At 38.5% G+C, this 16499-nt stretch overlaps 1 pseudogene; it reads left to right on the plus strand.

Annotated features, from left to right (window-relative positions):
• The first annotated feature begins 16039 nt into the window (after window positions 1-16039).
• LOC123788571 (phosphatidylinositol N-acetylglucosaminyltransferase subunit Y-like) lies at window positions 16040-16254 on the plus strand (annotated as a pseudogene).
• Window positions 16255-16499: the final 245 nt, after the last annotated feature.

Genomic DNA, 16499 nt, shown 5'->3' on the forward strand with positions numbered 1-16499 from the left:
AGCACTTTCTGACTCCATGGTGGCACAAGAATACTTATACGGATATTCTAATTCTGCAAGGCAAGAGTTGCGAGAGACTCTGGCAATAATGTAAATCAAAGCCGAGGGACTCCAGCACCATAATAAAATCGATGCTGGGTGCGATATGCTTCAGGAGAAGAGCAAACCAGCAGTGTGCACCGTTCCCTGTCACTCGTAGCTAGGTACTTACACTGCGCCATATGCCGGTTTCTTTAAGTAACCCATTACACAGAAATTAAATATCTTGTGACAGATTGTTTTGACAGTGGAAAAAAAAGAAAGCGGGAGAGAGTGGGAGAGATTTAATTTTTTTAAAAAATGCATTTGACTGAAGGCAAAACGTTAGGTAGATGTTAATTTAACAGATGTCTAGTTTTGCATCAGCAGCCTGAAACGGGCAATTTCTGGCAAGTCTTCTCACCACATCGCAACACAAAATCCTCTCAATTCCACATGGATATGCCTTTCACAACCTTCCAAGTGAGCCATTTTCATTCAAAGGAAAACGCCTGAAATTACTCAGGGAAGATGCTAACACCTGGCGATAGTTTTGAAGGAGGAGTCCATGAATGCACCGAGGTATAATGGAACAAAAGTCAGCTCCCAGCAACTTTTTAGTGGAGAGAGAAAGCAGGAAGAAATGTATTCACACTGCAAAAACAGCTAACACATCACAAAGTTACTGCATATGGGAAAATAACCTCCGCCCCCCAAACTGTTAACTGGTAACTAGTTCTTTTTGCAAATATATTACACATACCCAGCAAATCTAATTTGCCATTACTGTGAAGTGGTCTGAAAAAGAAAGTCATTTTTTGAAAAAGGACACTGTAAGACTTCATTGGTCCTGGAATGCTTCTTTGCAAAATGCCCTAGTCCTCCGGGTCTACATATAAATATATAAAACATAATATATAATGTATAATACATATGGTATATCAGGTATATTTGGATAACTAGTTAAGAGCTATATATATATCTAATTTATATATAAGTGCATAAAAGTTGACTTGGGTAGCAGTTCATCAGTTGACATAATGCTAAATTTGGTACTCAGTAGATATTTAATTAAACTTAATTAATTTGGATTTTGTCATTTTACTTTCCTTTTGGAGCCAACACACTTTAGTTTTAGGCCACAGATATCTTCATAAGCTTTGCAAAGTTCAAGTGCACTAGATATAATGCTCATGACTCATATGGGAAACATCCTACGTAAAGTAAAACAAAGCTTATAGATTTTGGATTGGTGTTACCCTCAGTCTTTTCACACCAAAAGATATGTTGATATTCATTCCTTGGTAGAATCCATAAGGCTATTCTAGTATGATTGGCTGAACTCAAATACCACTATAAACACAGGCCCTCGCGCAGTTCCTGTTGTGATAAATATGTCTAGAAAGGAGAGTGGAAGGCACAAAAGGAGGGAGGGAGAGAGAAAGAAAGAGGAGAATTCCACTACAAAGGATTAAGAATTTATTTTTGCAGTTCAAAGGCGGCTCTACAATTCTGCAGGATTATTAATTAGCACACCTTACTTTAATAGCAAAGAACATTTTACAACTAATGTAATAAAACATTTCACTCTCAATAAACTGCAAATTCTATTGCTCCTCCCCACCCAATGCACAGATATTTTAAACAATCGAAAATACATTAGATAACGTGTGTGTGTGTGTGTGTGTGTGTGTGTGACCGTTTGATTCAGCATTTTTATTTTTAGGTATTTAAAGTAAATGGTCTATATCTTGTTTTCTGACAGAATATGGCAAAAGGCCATTTTTAAGGGCTGAGAGAGATTAATGATATGATGGCAACCTTTGGAGAATGAAACAATATTGGGCTGGTCTCCAAACAATTCAGTACAGGGAGGTGTATGTGTATATGTGTGCACGTGCACGCGCGCGCGTGTGTGTGTGTGTGTGTGTGTGCCTCTGTGACATGTAATAAATATGAGTTAGAGAACACTGTCCCCAGGTAATTCCATTTTACTTTATAAACATCACAACCATGGGAAATGAGGAAAATTAGCCCTGCAAATTCAAGGAGGCTAAAATGCATATTGGGGAAAAAAAAATCCAAAAGGGAGGTAGACAGTTTCCACCAACACACATTCCCTCTCATGAGAGCTGTACCAAGTCAAGGACATGATCTGAAATTGAAAAAATTGGTAGGAAAAAAAATTAAACCACTATAGGACTGCAAAAAGAATAAGAAAAAAACCTGTCAACACAAAAGATTCCTTTCTCACTCTCTGAAATTCTAATCCAGTAATCATGTCTACCTTCTAAAGCACCTCCGAGCCCTTTATGGTATTAAACACTCACTGAATCCCTGAGGTGGGTAAAATTATTCTTGTCATTTTACAAATGTATCTTTTCTCTCAAACCTCTCATCCTGGGGAGTGATAAGTCTGGGAATAAAAATCAGGAATCGATGAATGACCAGAGTCCTTATTCCTTTAACCTGTATTATAATTACTTAGGGGAAAATTCTGTGATTTGCTCTGGGAAAGTGCCCTGATGAATTGAATGTAAGTTTTTGATTTGGTGTAAATTATCTTAATATATGCTAATGTATTCTTGCTCCCATCCTTGTCTCCACCTTTCCCCTCATCCCTTTAATTGGAAGGATTGAAGAATATGTTGGGATATGATAAAACAGAGAAATAGAAGTAATTAAAAGTGCGAAGAGAGAACAAGTTTAGTGGATATTTCCACATCTTTGGGTCTTAGGGAATACTATGAGAAACTACAATCAGTTAGCCATGTGACCTTGGACTGGCACATAATCTCTCCAGGCCTCAGTTTACACACCTGTAAAGCGAAGGTTAGATTATATAAATTCTAAAGCCCTGACTGCTCTACTATTTATTGCGTGGTTCCACATTTGTAGCCAACATGGTTTCTGTATTTTGGCATGAATCTTTATGATAAAAAAGAAAAATAATTCTAAGATAAATATTCCAAAATATTTCCAAAAATTAAATGTGACTGAGAAGCATTTATAATGTCAAAACCATTCTTCTTCCTTCTTATGCCACCGTTCCTACTGGATCCTGAAGAGAAAGTACTCCAATTTGGAGCCACTGCCAGACAGATGCTAGTCTTCCAAAATAAGTGGATCTCAAGTGGAAGTCCCATTCAGATGACCCTGTGCTTTGGACTGACATGTTATGAATGTATCAAGGGCAGTCGATGTGACTGCCCCTCTGGAGGTGAGATAAGTGGGGCCTCTGTACCCACACTACCCAGGAGAGGAGGCCAGTGTGATGATTGAGGTGTCAATTATGGGGAAGGGGATAGAAATATGGCCTAAGGGTGTAAAGTTGTAAATTACCACACTGGAGTTGACAGAGAGATTAGTTCAGTCTTTGAGTGTGGAAGAAAGCCAAGGGACCATGGAATATCAGATGCTTAGTTGTCATAATTTCTGCCTCGAAGAGTGACCCCTCCCTTTTTTAACCAGAGTCCCTGCCAACGTCTCTCCCTGGGACACCTAAATCATGAGACTATCAAATGTAGGCACCCATTCATGATCAATCCTACCCGTTCCTTCCTAATTTAGGCTTACATCTCAAAGAATATTTACCTTCTGTGCAACCTTCTGTCACTTAACTGTTCAGTTCAGCAGTTAGCGAAGACTCAGTGTTAGTCATCTAGGGGAGCTCTGAGCTCTCAGAAGCACCGGGATCCATTTCTTGAATAAAGATTTCCTTTTAGGTCAGGGATTGAAACTTCAGCAGTATAAAGTTCACCCTGTAAGGTTCCTGGGCAGACATGATATTTATAGGAGATAATTCCAGAAGACAGTGACTCACAATAGAAGAATTTAAAAAGCCAGGCACTAGCTTCTGATGTTAAAAAAAAAAAAAAAATAGAGGACATCCCAGGTCTAGCTCTACAGCAAGTGACACAAATCTCTTAGCCCCGTGTGTTCTCCCTCAGGTGGTCTGCGCTGCATGGCGAGGAAGCAAATAGATGCTGGAAGAAGAATAATGGGGTGCAGGTCTCTGCTTCCCCACTTTCTAACATACATATTTGGATAAGTTATTGAATTTCTCATGCTCTTACATTGCTCATCTGTAAGATGCTGATAACACTTCCTAACTCAGGGGATTGTTCCCATTCAGTGGGAACATTGAATGAGCAACTTCACATGTGGTAAGTATCAAGTCACTTTTTTCTAATAATTGTATCATTTCCAAATAATAATTATTACACTTGGAGATGCATCCTACACGACAGTACCAAGTTTGTTCATTACCAAGATTATTGCTGTTATTAGTATGTATGACCTATCAAGACCACAAGTGTGGTCATAATTTACACATGGAGGTTCAAAAGGGAGCCTTGTCCAGCAGCATGCGTGACAGATATAATTAAGATTGTTGTGTCCAAACCAGGAAGATAAAATGCAGTCCTAATGCAGGTTGTTTAAAGAGGCTTTTTAAAGATTCACAAACTTTGGATGCACCCATAAAAATAGAAAACCATAAATATTATGTGAAAGCATGAATCAAATTTTAGTGTAACTGGTTTTTGTTAATGCCCTTTTATTGTATTTGACATATAACGCATCATTGGAAAATCATACATTTTTGAAGATGTAAAAATTAACTATGGTTTTTTTCTTTATCTGAGCAGAATAGCAATTAAATCTTTTAGAAAATATGTTTATCCAGCCAGGCCACGTTTTCAATGTCGGACTTCCATCGTGCACCAAGTGCTTGGTGATATCATTTTAGAGAAGAGGATCTTTGATCTGTCCTTATAAGACTATTTACTAGTTTTCAGTGGCCATTTTCAAAGATCATCGGAAAGACCAAATTGCTTGAATGAATTTATAGAGAAGTTATAGGGAAAAATTAAACACATGTAAAAATATATGTTAAGCACTAACTTGCCAAAGATTATGGCTGGCAGTGCCACCTATGTCATCTCATGTAAGCTTTAGGACAACCTAAGAATGAGGCACTATCTTCAGTTAATGAGGACAGTCACTATACACAGAGACAGTAAATAACCACACTGCCAAGACTCAGATCAAACCCAGGCTTCCTACGATCCAAATCCATGCTCTTCACAGAACATGACAACAGTCCCAACCAGCTCACTTATTAAACTCCATCAGCATCAATTAGAAAATATTCCCAATAAATTGCAAAAGGGCATTGAACAGTGACTATATCGTTCTTGGTCATGGCAGACTATATATTTAGATGTCACTATATTGAAAAACAAATCTTTGTAAAATATGTTTTCAAATGTGCCTTAAATTATCTGAATAAATGCTAATTTTATCACGATTACATGTACATTCCTTCATAGCACATTTGGCTGCCTGAATTGTATTTTATGCTGTACATTTATTATTATTATTTTTTTAAAATTTTATGTCCCCCCTCGCTAATGTCCACTTTAGGAGGTGAGGGCAAAACAATGTTTCATTATTATTTCATTATTTCTGATTCCCCAGTAAGCATTCAGTCTACATTTGTTTAATGAAAGGACGAATGATGGATAAATGAATAAGTGAACGAATGAATATATAGGTACAGATAACCTATAATTACACATGGTTAGACAGGTCTGCATGTTTTAAAATCCAAAGTCTCATTATACAAAGAGATATAATAGAATAAAACTATCTCTGACGTGTGCCAGGGAAGATGATATAAAACCTTCCTTTTACACAACGGCCACTACATATATTCCTTTGCAGCTATCAGTATCTCCAAGGTATTACAGATATTTGAAATGTGCCCTGGTATTATTATTCTAAATGGTACCATTAATTTTCATGCTATGTAACAGGATACTTTAAAATACACAGCTCAAGAAGATACTACCTTCTGTGACTTTTCCATCATAACATACATAAGTATCACATTCTGTGCTGGCATTCTCTCCTGGGCTCCATGTCAAGATCACCAAACCATGAAACATTTATGTATCTATTCACACTAAAGGGCCAAATAGTCACAACCATGTAGTAAATTAAGAGGTGAATTAAGCTCTTTGCAATCCACCCTTCTTCCTAGTACAGAGTTACTCCTTGATTCTAAATATTATAAAATAGAGTCAACTATACAATTGAAATCTGGGAGGGAGTCCTGGGTTGAAGTGAGAATTATCAGCAAACCACCAGAAACTAGGAAGAGGCAAGGCAGGATTCTCCCCAACAGGTTTCAGAGGGAGCATGGTCCTACTGACACCTTGACTTTGGACTTCTAGATTCCAGAATTGTGAAAAACTAAAATTCTGTTGTTTTAAGCCATCCAGTTATTTTGTTATGTCCACCCTATGAAACTTACACAATTGGCATTGTATTTTGCACAGAAGAAAAAAATCCTGTAGGACAATGTTGGGGAATCTTGTTGGTAATATGGCATTAGGTCTATTAAATTGTTACTTAATACGGTAGATTGTATGCAGAGATGGCCAAGACAGTTATTCCTGTTTCTGTATGCATACCTCTTTGCTATGTGATTTTGCTATTCTTCTTAATAGAAAGTGGAGTTTATTTTCCTTCCCCTTGAATTTGGGCTGGCTTTGTGGTTTGCCTTACCTGATAGAATATATCACAAATGACACTGGACAACTTCTGTGTCTAGGCCTCAAGGGGCATTTCAGCTTCTGTTTTCATCCTTCTGGAACGTGGTACCAACCATTTAAGGAAGCTTAGGCCACCCGTGGGAGGATGAGACCACTTGGAACAGAGACAAACCCTCTTATCTTATGCTCCCTGTGGAAGAGCTCTTAATCTTGGGTGTGCACTGGAATCACCTAGAGGACTTATTAAAACAGATTGCTGAAACCCACTCCTAGTTTTTGATTCAGTAGTCCCGTGATGGTGTCTGAGAATGTTCATTTCTAACAACTTCCCAGGTGATGCTAATGGTGCTAGCCCAGTCACCACACTTTGAAGATCACTACCCCAGACCAACTAGCCGCCACGTAAGTGCTAAGGTGATTCTAGTCATGTGACTGACCCCAGGTAAGTCCAGCAAAAGATCTGCTCCATTGACCCACCAGCTCCTGAGTTATGGGGTGGTTTGGTACATAGCAAGAAACAACTGTGACCCAAGTTTTCCTGGCATTTTGTGTGGTTGGCTCCTCACTCATTACTGGTTTTATAATATCTTTGAAATTTTTACTGCAAAGCCATTTGTGGTTAACAGAAAGAAAACTAGAGAATATAATGCGAGGCAGCAAGGAAGTTCTTGCTTGGGTGAAAACAAAATAGGGGAGATGGCTTTATGTATGTAGGAATAGGTAAAGACAATGCAAAACATAGGCAGAACAATTACTTTTTTTACTGTTTGACAATGACCCAGAGACATTTTTCTCAAACTTTAAGGTGCTTAAGAATCCCTGGAGAAGCTCACTGACATTCAGATTGCAGAGCTTGACCCTACAGAGATTCAGTGGAGGCAGACGAGGCCCCAGTAATCTGTATTTTTAAAATAAGTACCCTCATTCCTGGTGGTTCTTATTGAAATGGTTTAGAGGTCCACAGACACCAAGGAAAGACTGATGGTAAGCTCCTGGGGGCCAGACAATGTTTATAAACCTTCACAGAGTCACATATTGAAAAGCTCTTGAAAAACGTGTTAAACCACCTGCTTGGTTGGGAACCTCTTCTCCTCAATATAAAGAGCACTCTTTATGACAGATTTCCTCTATTTGCAGCTATAATCACTTTCCTTCTTCCTTCTCTACTTGGCTTTTAAGAGATGGTGTAAAAAACCCTCTACTGAGAGAGTTTAAGGGCTTCTGGCTCACTTTATGCACTGGTGGTAGATCCTTCTGTCTATTGGTAGGTGAGCCCACCCCGCCTCACCCCTCCTGCTGTCACTCTCCCTAAATACAACTTGCCCACTTCCCAGAGCACTTCGAGACTGAGTGGGCACATTGAATACACAGAGTGACCAGTGAGTAATGTGGGGTTATTCCAGAACACCAGCTTTTCCTCTCCCCTGCTCCCCAGTATAGCAGTTATCAAAAGTAATTCCTATTTATATTTCACAGCATGTGATTATATGCTATATGTGACTCTGATCCCATTCCTCAAATTATTGACTTATATATCAGTCATCTAAAATCAATATAATTTCAAAATATTTTGCTAATGCACAGGGTTTCAGAGAAAACGTATTAATGTTGCTCACAACCTTCAGAGAGATGAAATGGAAGCCATTATATCCTCAGTTTAAACTTCACTTTAAATGCCTTAAGTAGTTTGCAGTCTTGTTTCACAAGAACATATAAATCAGTTTGAATTATGGTCAAATTTCAATGTAGATATATTGATTCTAGAAGCCAATCTTAACTATTTACATAACTAAACTTTGATGACTGTGTGTGTGTTGATTAAAATTCCCGCTGCTCTCAAACACAGAGATTTTTCAGTTTACAGAGTAATTTTTAAAGTTTTCAATTTACCCCAAACCCTCCTCCCCCAAAACACTTCACCCTCTGAAAAAAAAAAAAAAGTCTTACTTATAAAAGATAAGCTCCCTGTGGCATTTAATGAGTTACCCATTATTAACTCCACAGGATACAGTCAATAAATTTAATATGTGTGTACTTAAATGAAAGATCTGACAGCCATGAATTGTAAATAGGAATTTGGTATAAACAGAGATTTTTATGAGCAAAAAAATAAGAACAACATCATTGGAACTTACATTAACAATAAATTTTTCCAGGCTACGTCCTTCCTTCAGGTTTTATTAGAAGAAGGAATTGATGCTTAAGAGCATTTAGGGACAAGATGGGGATAATGTACCACAATATTAGAGCAGAAAATCTCCAGTGAGATCATTTCAGTTTAGTATCTATCCCCTTTTCCATCTTATTCATAAGTGGGTGAAAAATACTACTGCTCCCGCTCCTGGGCCATTCACCCTTCCATTTAGAAACCTTTCTAAGCAGCCGAGGAGAACTAATAGAGAAACCTAACTTTTATTTTGTATCTAGGAGGGAATGGGGGCCAGGAGATTATCTACTGCGAGTCAAGTACCAAGTGAGGCACTTTATTTAAGTAATCCTGTTTAATTCTTCAAAGCCTCAGTTTTCACATATTTTTGAAGAGAGTCATAATTCCTATATAATAAACTGAGGCTTAGAAATTTTAAATCTCCTATCCAAAGTCACACAAGCTAACAAATTATAGAACTAGTGTTAGTTTACTTGACTCTAAAAATGACTCTACTATATCAAAATATTTAGCTCTTAATTCAGGGTGGGCACACTTTTTTTTTTTTCCTGCAAAGGACCAGAGAGTAAATATTTTTAGTGTTTGAGGGCCATATGGTCTCTATTACAACTACTGAACTCTGCTGTTGTAGGTGAAAGCAGCCATAGACACTACATACATGAATAAGCATGGCTGTGTTCCAATAAAAAAATTTTAAATGGACACTGAAATTTGAATTTTCATGTAATTTTCACGTGTCATGAAATATTCTTCTTTCATTTTTCTCAACCATTTAAAAATGTAAAAACCATTTTTCATTTACAGCCATATAAAACCAATTTGCTGGCTAAATTTGGTCTGAGGGCCTTAGTCTGCAAACGTTTCCTTTAATTCCCTAAGCATCTGGAGGTCGGGGGCTACATCTTGTGATTCTCTGACTCCTGTGAGGACCTCCTCATAGTGCCTAAAACGGAGTCGGCTCTTGTCTAACATTCGGTGACTGGACTGAAAGTGTGGTTCTCAATGGTCTCATTTTTTATCTTTTCAATTGTGTGTTCCTTGCTCTCTTTTTACTTGAACCTAAATTTACTCCATTGCTGGAATTTGAAATTTTTTCCAAGAAAAATAAAAGTTGTATCATTTAAAGTTACTGTACCTTAACAAATGCACCTAACGTGGTGCTGCTTTTGCATGCATGAAAGCTCAAAGCCTCAACAACTCCCATGAGCGATTAATCTTCTAACACTAATTAGATATTTGCTAATTAGCGTCTGATGTGTGAAATGAAAAAACATTTTGAAGCTGAAATGAATAGGGTCTAGGAAGATAGGGCTGTATTCCAGTTCCCCCTTTTCCATATTATTATCATATTTCATAAATATTAATAAGATCACATGATACAGCCGCTCTATAAAATTATCTCTCTGAACGAAGGCTTTTGTTTGATATAATAGGGATGTGTCAATATTTTGCATATGGGAGAAAGCACTCAATGAAGGAAAGCATTTTTTCCCTCAATGTTAAAGAGATGTCATATTTCATGAATCACTTTTATGCTTGATCAACCAGTCCTACTTTTTAACCTAGACTACTTCCCATAAGGGAAGGTAGAAAATCTTTCTCCAAATCATCACCTCTCTTCCTCTCTTACACCCTAATCTCATCTTGGTTTAAAAGAAAACTTAATAGAATGGAAAATATCTTAAACCTATGATTCTGGGCAATGAAATAATAAAAATCATTATAGAATGGTCAATTTCACTAAGGAATTTGACTAGTAAAAGAGAGAAATTTGAATTTCATTAATTGCATGCATGAGGACAATCCTAAGAAACCTCCTTATGCCATCCTAGTTAAAAAAAAAAAAAGAAAGAAAGAAACTGTAAAGAATGGGATAGAGGTTTCAGTGTTCCCAACTCACACACCTAGTCTGTAATATCAAGTCATAAATATTAAGTCATGTTGTATTCATAAAATGTAACATTTTGATTTGGAATATTTCTCAAGTGAAAGCCTACATTAAACATATTTGGTTCTGAAAGAAAAGACCTATAATAATAAACTATTTCAGTTGGTGTGGGATTTTTTGAAAAACCACTCACCTGTGAATGCTGGTCATATCAGAAATTATATCTAATTACAGCATTGATACAGTAATTTGAAATGATAGCTAAGCACAAGTTGACAAAGGTGACATTGAAACATAATGACGATGAGATTATCATTTTCTTAGGCTGACATTTTGTGATTATAATAATGCTGATCGAGATCATTAAAACCATAATGAAGGAAAAGCTCCAAAAACCAGAACAAAATATACCGAGACTAGAGAGAGGCCAACTATTATTTTGAATCCTGCTTCTTCAATATGAATTCTCCTGCCAGCATAAAATTAGGTACTTGCACTACTCCCAGAGACCTGTGGGAACTTCAGTTGATAGACAATGTTTTCTGCCTACTCACAGAAGTTTCTGTTTTACAAAGCTGGAATGAGAGGATAAGGTCATCTATGCCAATTTATCCATTTACACCGGGGATTGTATTCCAATTAGCTTGGAGATTGATTATCAGCTCCCAGATGCAAAACACCAATACACCATCTGCATTGATACTCAGTTATAAGGATCTTCAGCTTAAAATTCATAATGATCTCAAGGCTCTGCCGTGATGCAAACACCAAATGAATGGGATAAGTCTGGCAGACATTACCCTTTCACTTATGATTAAATGAGAATAAAACTAGACAGCTTTTAATTACCAACAACAGAGAAATGAGTCAAGGGGAATCATACCCAATCAAGACATCACCAGTCAATCCAGCGGGCCAACTGGCTGAACCTGGGAAATGTACAACGTTCTGTACCTTGCTCAAACAAGCCTATTTAAATTGTATCAGGTTCAAAGTATCTGATGAGACTTGTTATTCCAGCTGAGTTCTGAACCTTATTTCAAAAACAGAGGATAAATATGTCTCAATTATTTAAAATCACCTTCCAAACTATACATGTATTCTCAAATTTGTTTTTCATTTACCGATGGTATTTGGTGTCTTAAAGGATCAGAGATTCATTGATACTCACTTGGAAGTAGTTTGCAAAAAAATCTATGCCACTAGCTAGGTTAGGTCCAATTGTCCCATTTTGCTGATGAGACAACTGAGACACAGAGTGACAAGTTTGGACTGTAAGTATTGCCTCTTCATGGGAAACTTTCCATTACCTACAGTATCTTGCACTCGGAAACATTTGAAAAGATTTCCTCCTTCCTTAAAGTGTCAGATGACTGCTTGTTTTATAGTTCAGATATCATGGTTTTGTTATCACCATTATTTTTCTGCAGGTTTATCAAGGAGGTATGTTACAGTGTGAATTGCCTGATGTCCAAATATATACCATTCCTTAGTAGAATCTATTTCATTTGTAATCTTCATCCTCATACATTTCATCCTCATGAAACCCATCTGGATTATAATTACACATTTCCCCAAGGATCATCTATGATTTTAATCTTTGCAATGTGCCCAGGAAGATGGATGAGGACAAAGGGCATGGGAGCTAGTAAGAGCTTACACAAGTCCTCACACAGTGTCAGAAGTAGAATGTGGTGGCCTTATCATAAGGTCTTGTTTTTTTTGTCGTTGTTTGTTTGTTTTTCAAAAAGAAGAATCACCATCATTCTGAGAAAACCAGACTTTTCCTGATGCACAAGGCTCCTGTTTTGCTATTTTTAGTCAACCCATCCTTAGAACTTTTAATTTTTTATTTCATATCAAATCGAACCTTTGATATACTAATTTGAAATGATAGTTACGCACACACTGACGGGCGACACTGACGCTGTCATGCATATACTTCATAGAGTATCTCATTTATTCCTGAAAACATTACAGTCTACATTTTACAGACGAAGCAACGCGGCTCAGAAAACTTTAAATCACTTCAATCCATTTCCTCAAAAGTATTTACTTGGCACATATAGCATGCTGACCACTATGACGGGGCTGGGCACCTGATCTTGGGCCTAACAGACAACTTAAGGTCTACGCTTAAACCAACTACAGGGGCTGGTCTGAGGTCTTAGATCAAGTAACGGATGAGTTCTATCTCTTGCCTGCATCCATGTTAAAATCACATATACCCCAAATTTCCAGACTCATAAACCTCTCTCCTCTCTCACATTTTATTATTATTATCAGGAGTCATTAAACTATAACTCATGAGCCAAATCTAGTCTGCAAACCATTGTGTATGGCCTACGGCTAAGAATTTGTTTCCCCCACTTTTGAAATGTTGTTTTTAAAAAAAAAATTAAAAAAAAAGACCTATGTGACAGAGACATTACGGCCTACAGAACCTTACATATACATTTTTTGGCACTTTCTAGTAAAAGTTTGCTGAATACTGATCTTTATGAAGGAAAGTTAAATTTGCCTTCAAGGTCTTTTCCACGAGTCCTCAATAGCTCTGTACAGACAGTATGTATTGCTGGCTTTAGGGTGTTTGTGGGCGTGATAATTACTCATTTGTAGTTCCATTCTAATCATTGCAGGAAATATTTAGCTTATCAATTCTATGAAACTTCAAAATAAGCCCAGGTAGGCACTATTATTATCCTATTTTGTAGGTTAAGGGACTTAGGCTCGGGATAGTCAGGTATCAGAACATACGGTCCGACAACGAGGCAGGATTCAGACCTTCCTCTGACCAGGCCCACGACTATCCCAGAGGGCATCTACGTACTAAAAAGAAAAACGTGTCCCTTCCTATTGGAAGCAAACTGCTCGGCAAGAGGATTGGGAGCTAGATTTCAAGCTCATTTTTCTCCTTGGCCAAGCTTCCTGCACAACCATAAGCAGGTTGAGCTTACGAGCCACCGCGCCATCCAATTCTTCTGTGCTAACCTCAGTCTTCAACGAGCATCTTCCTGTTCACTACCTTCTCCTTGGCACTGTTTTCTCACTTGTGACTTTGGCTTTTCTACAAGCAGGTTTAGACTTCCTCTAAGGATCATCACTGTGACCACCTTTGCCAGACTTCTCCTTGTTTCTCAGGCCTCAATTCCCCCAGCCCCCCAAAAGGCATACCTGGTTTCATTGCACTTTGCAGATATTGCATTTTTTTTTTTTAATAAATCAAAGGCTTGTGGCAACCTTGCATTAAGCAAGTCTATTGGCACCATTTTTCCAATGGTATTTGCTTCACATTTTGGCGATTCTTGTAAAATTTCAAACATTTTCATTATTATTATATTTGTTATGGTGATCTGTGGTCAGGGATCTTTGATGTTACTATTACAATTGTTTTGGGGCACCACAAACCATGCCCATATGAGATGGTGAACTTAATACATATTGTGTGTTCTGACTGTTCCGCTGACCAGCCATTCCCTCCTTCTCTCTCTCCCCCCTTGGGTTTCCCTATTCCCTGAGACACAATATTGAAATTAAGCCAATTAATAATCCTCCAATGGCCTCTAAGTGTTCACGTGGAAGAAGAGTCACACATCTGAAGCTAGAAATGATTAAGCTTAGTGAGGAAGGCACATCAAAAGCCAAGATAGGCCAAAAGCTGGGCCTCTTAGGCCAAACAGTTAAGCTGTGAATGCAAAGGAAAAATTCTTGAAGGCAATTAAAAGCGCTACTCTAGTGAACACATGAATGATAAGAAAGTGGACGTGCCTTGTTGCAGATATGCAGAAAGTTTTAGTGGTCTGGATGGAAGTTCAAAGCAGTCACAATGTTCTCTCAGGACAAAGCCTAATCCAGAGCGAGGCCCTAACTTTCTTTAATTGTATGCAGGCTGAGAGAGGTGAGGAAGCTGCAGAAGAAAAGTGTGAAGCTAGCAGAGTTTGGTTCATGAGGTTTAAAGGAAGAAGCCTTAACATCAAAGTACAAGGTGAAGCAGCAAGTGCTGATGTAGAAACTGCAGCAAGTTCTCCAGAAGACGTAGCCACGGTGAGTAACGAAGGCTGCTACGAAAAACAACAGATCTTCAGTGTAGATGAAACAGCCTTCTCTTGGAAGAAGATGCCATCTAGGACTTTCATAGCTAGAGAGAAGTTAATGCCTGCCTTCAAAGCCTCAAAGGACAGACTGACTCTCTTATTAGGGACGAAAGTAGTTGGTGACTTTAAGTTGAAGCCAGTGCTCATTTACCATCCAGAAAATCCAAAGGCCCTTAAGAATTATGCTAAATCTACCCTGCCTGTGCTTTACAGGAACCAACAAAACCTGGGTGACAGCATATCTGTTTACAATTTGGTTTACTGAATATCTTAAGCCCACTGTTGAGACCTGCTACTCAGAGAAAAAGATTCCTTTCAAAATATTACCACTCACTGACAAAGCAATTGGTCACCCAAGAGCCGTGATGGAGATGTACAATGAGATTAATGTTCTTTTCATGCCTGCTGACACAACATCCACTGTGCAGCCCGTGGATCAAGGAGAAATTTCAACTTTCAAGTCTTATTATTTAAGAAATACATTTTGTAAGGCTATAGCTGCCATAGTGATTCCTCTGATGGATCTGAGCAAAGTCAATTGAACACATTTTGGAAAGGATTCCATCATTCTGGATGCCATTAAGAATATTTGTGTTTGAAGCAACTGGGCTGGCCGAGGGCTCTGGGCAGGGTGGTCATGGGCTGTCAGACCATGCAGAGTGGAGCGTGCAGCTGGCTCCTGCCTTAGTGCTGAGGGGTATCCACGTGCCGCTATCTGTGGTTGCCCGCCCACAGGTGCCTTCATGCACCAGGGTGGTGGCGGTGGGCAGATAAGAACGAGAAGATGGGGGACCTACCTTGTGCCTTTGACCCAGTGTTGCTCAAATTCCTGCTGTGCCCGCTCTCCAAGAAGACACTCAGATATGAAGCATTAACAAATGAGTTGATTAATGCAGAGTTGGGAATAGCCTATCCAATTTTTGATGGGGTTCCTAATATGATACCGCAGGCAACTAGGATGACACATCAAAATAAGAAGAAGAAATGGAGGAGAACTAGATCATATTTAAAAGCAAAAACATAGTGGCACCTGGGTGGCTCAGTCGAGTAGGTATGTGACTCTTGAATTTGGCTTAGGTCATGATCTCAGGTTCATGATCTCAGGGTTGTGAGATCAAACCCCCCATTGGGCTCCATGCTGGGTGTGGAGACTGCTTAAGAGTCTCTCTTTCCCTCTTCCTCTATGCCCCATCCCCCCTAGAGCTCTGTCTCTCTAAAAAACAAACAAACAAACAACACACAGAACTAAATTTTCTTAATACCGCTTACCTTTTCAAAAGTCAGAATGGCAGGTAATAAGTGGGGGACAAGAATGTTTCTGTCTCTTCCTACATTGACTGCCCTTAGTCTGTTGGTCTCTTTAGCAGGACTGTTCTACTCAGCCTCCATGGAAGAAAACTTCCCATGGGCTGCACTAGCACAACCAGCCTGTGCTTTTACAGTCTGCTCAGGCTGATTACCATGCCATGTTACATGTTCTTCCACCTTTGGATCTGGATGGGTATTAAACTCTTCAGGAATAATTAATACAACCAGAGCCAAGATAGTATATATATTAATGATATGTCTTGAGTGTCTATCTCTGAAAGCTCAACTACGTGAAAACAGTGGAAACCCACTTAACTTGCAGGGAAGTTACTTTGCCTTGCTTTTTCTCAGAGGTTTAGGACTTGGGAGGCTTAAGCTGCAGAAGCTTCTCTTTGTACTTTTGTTCTGCCCTTCTCTTTTGAAAATTGTAACTTACAACTACCATATCAGAAGAAACATCTCAA

The sequence above is a fragment of the Ursus americanus genome, chromosome 15 (assembly GCF_024610735.1).
Source record: "Ursus americanus isolate L20-20 chromosome 15, mUrsAme1.1.p, whole genome shotgun sequence".
In the NCBI taxonomy this organism is placed as follows: Eukaryota; Metazoa; Chordata; class Mammalia; order Carnivora; family Ursidae; genus Ursus; species Ursus americanus.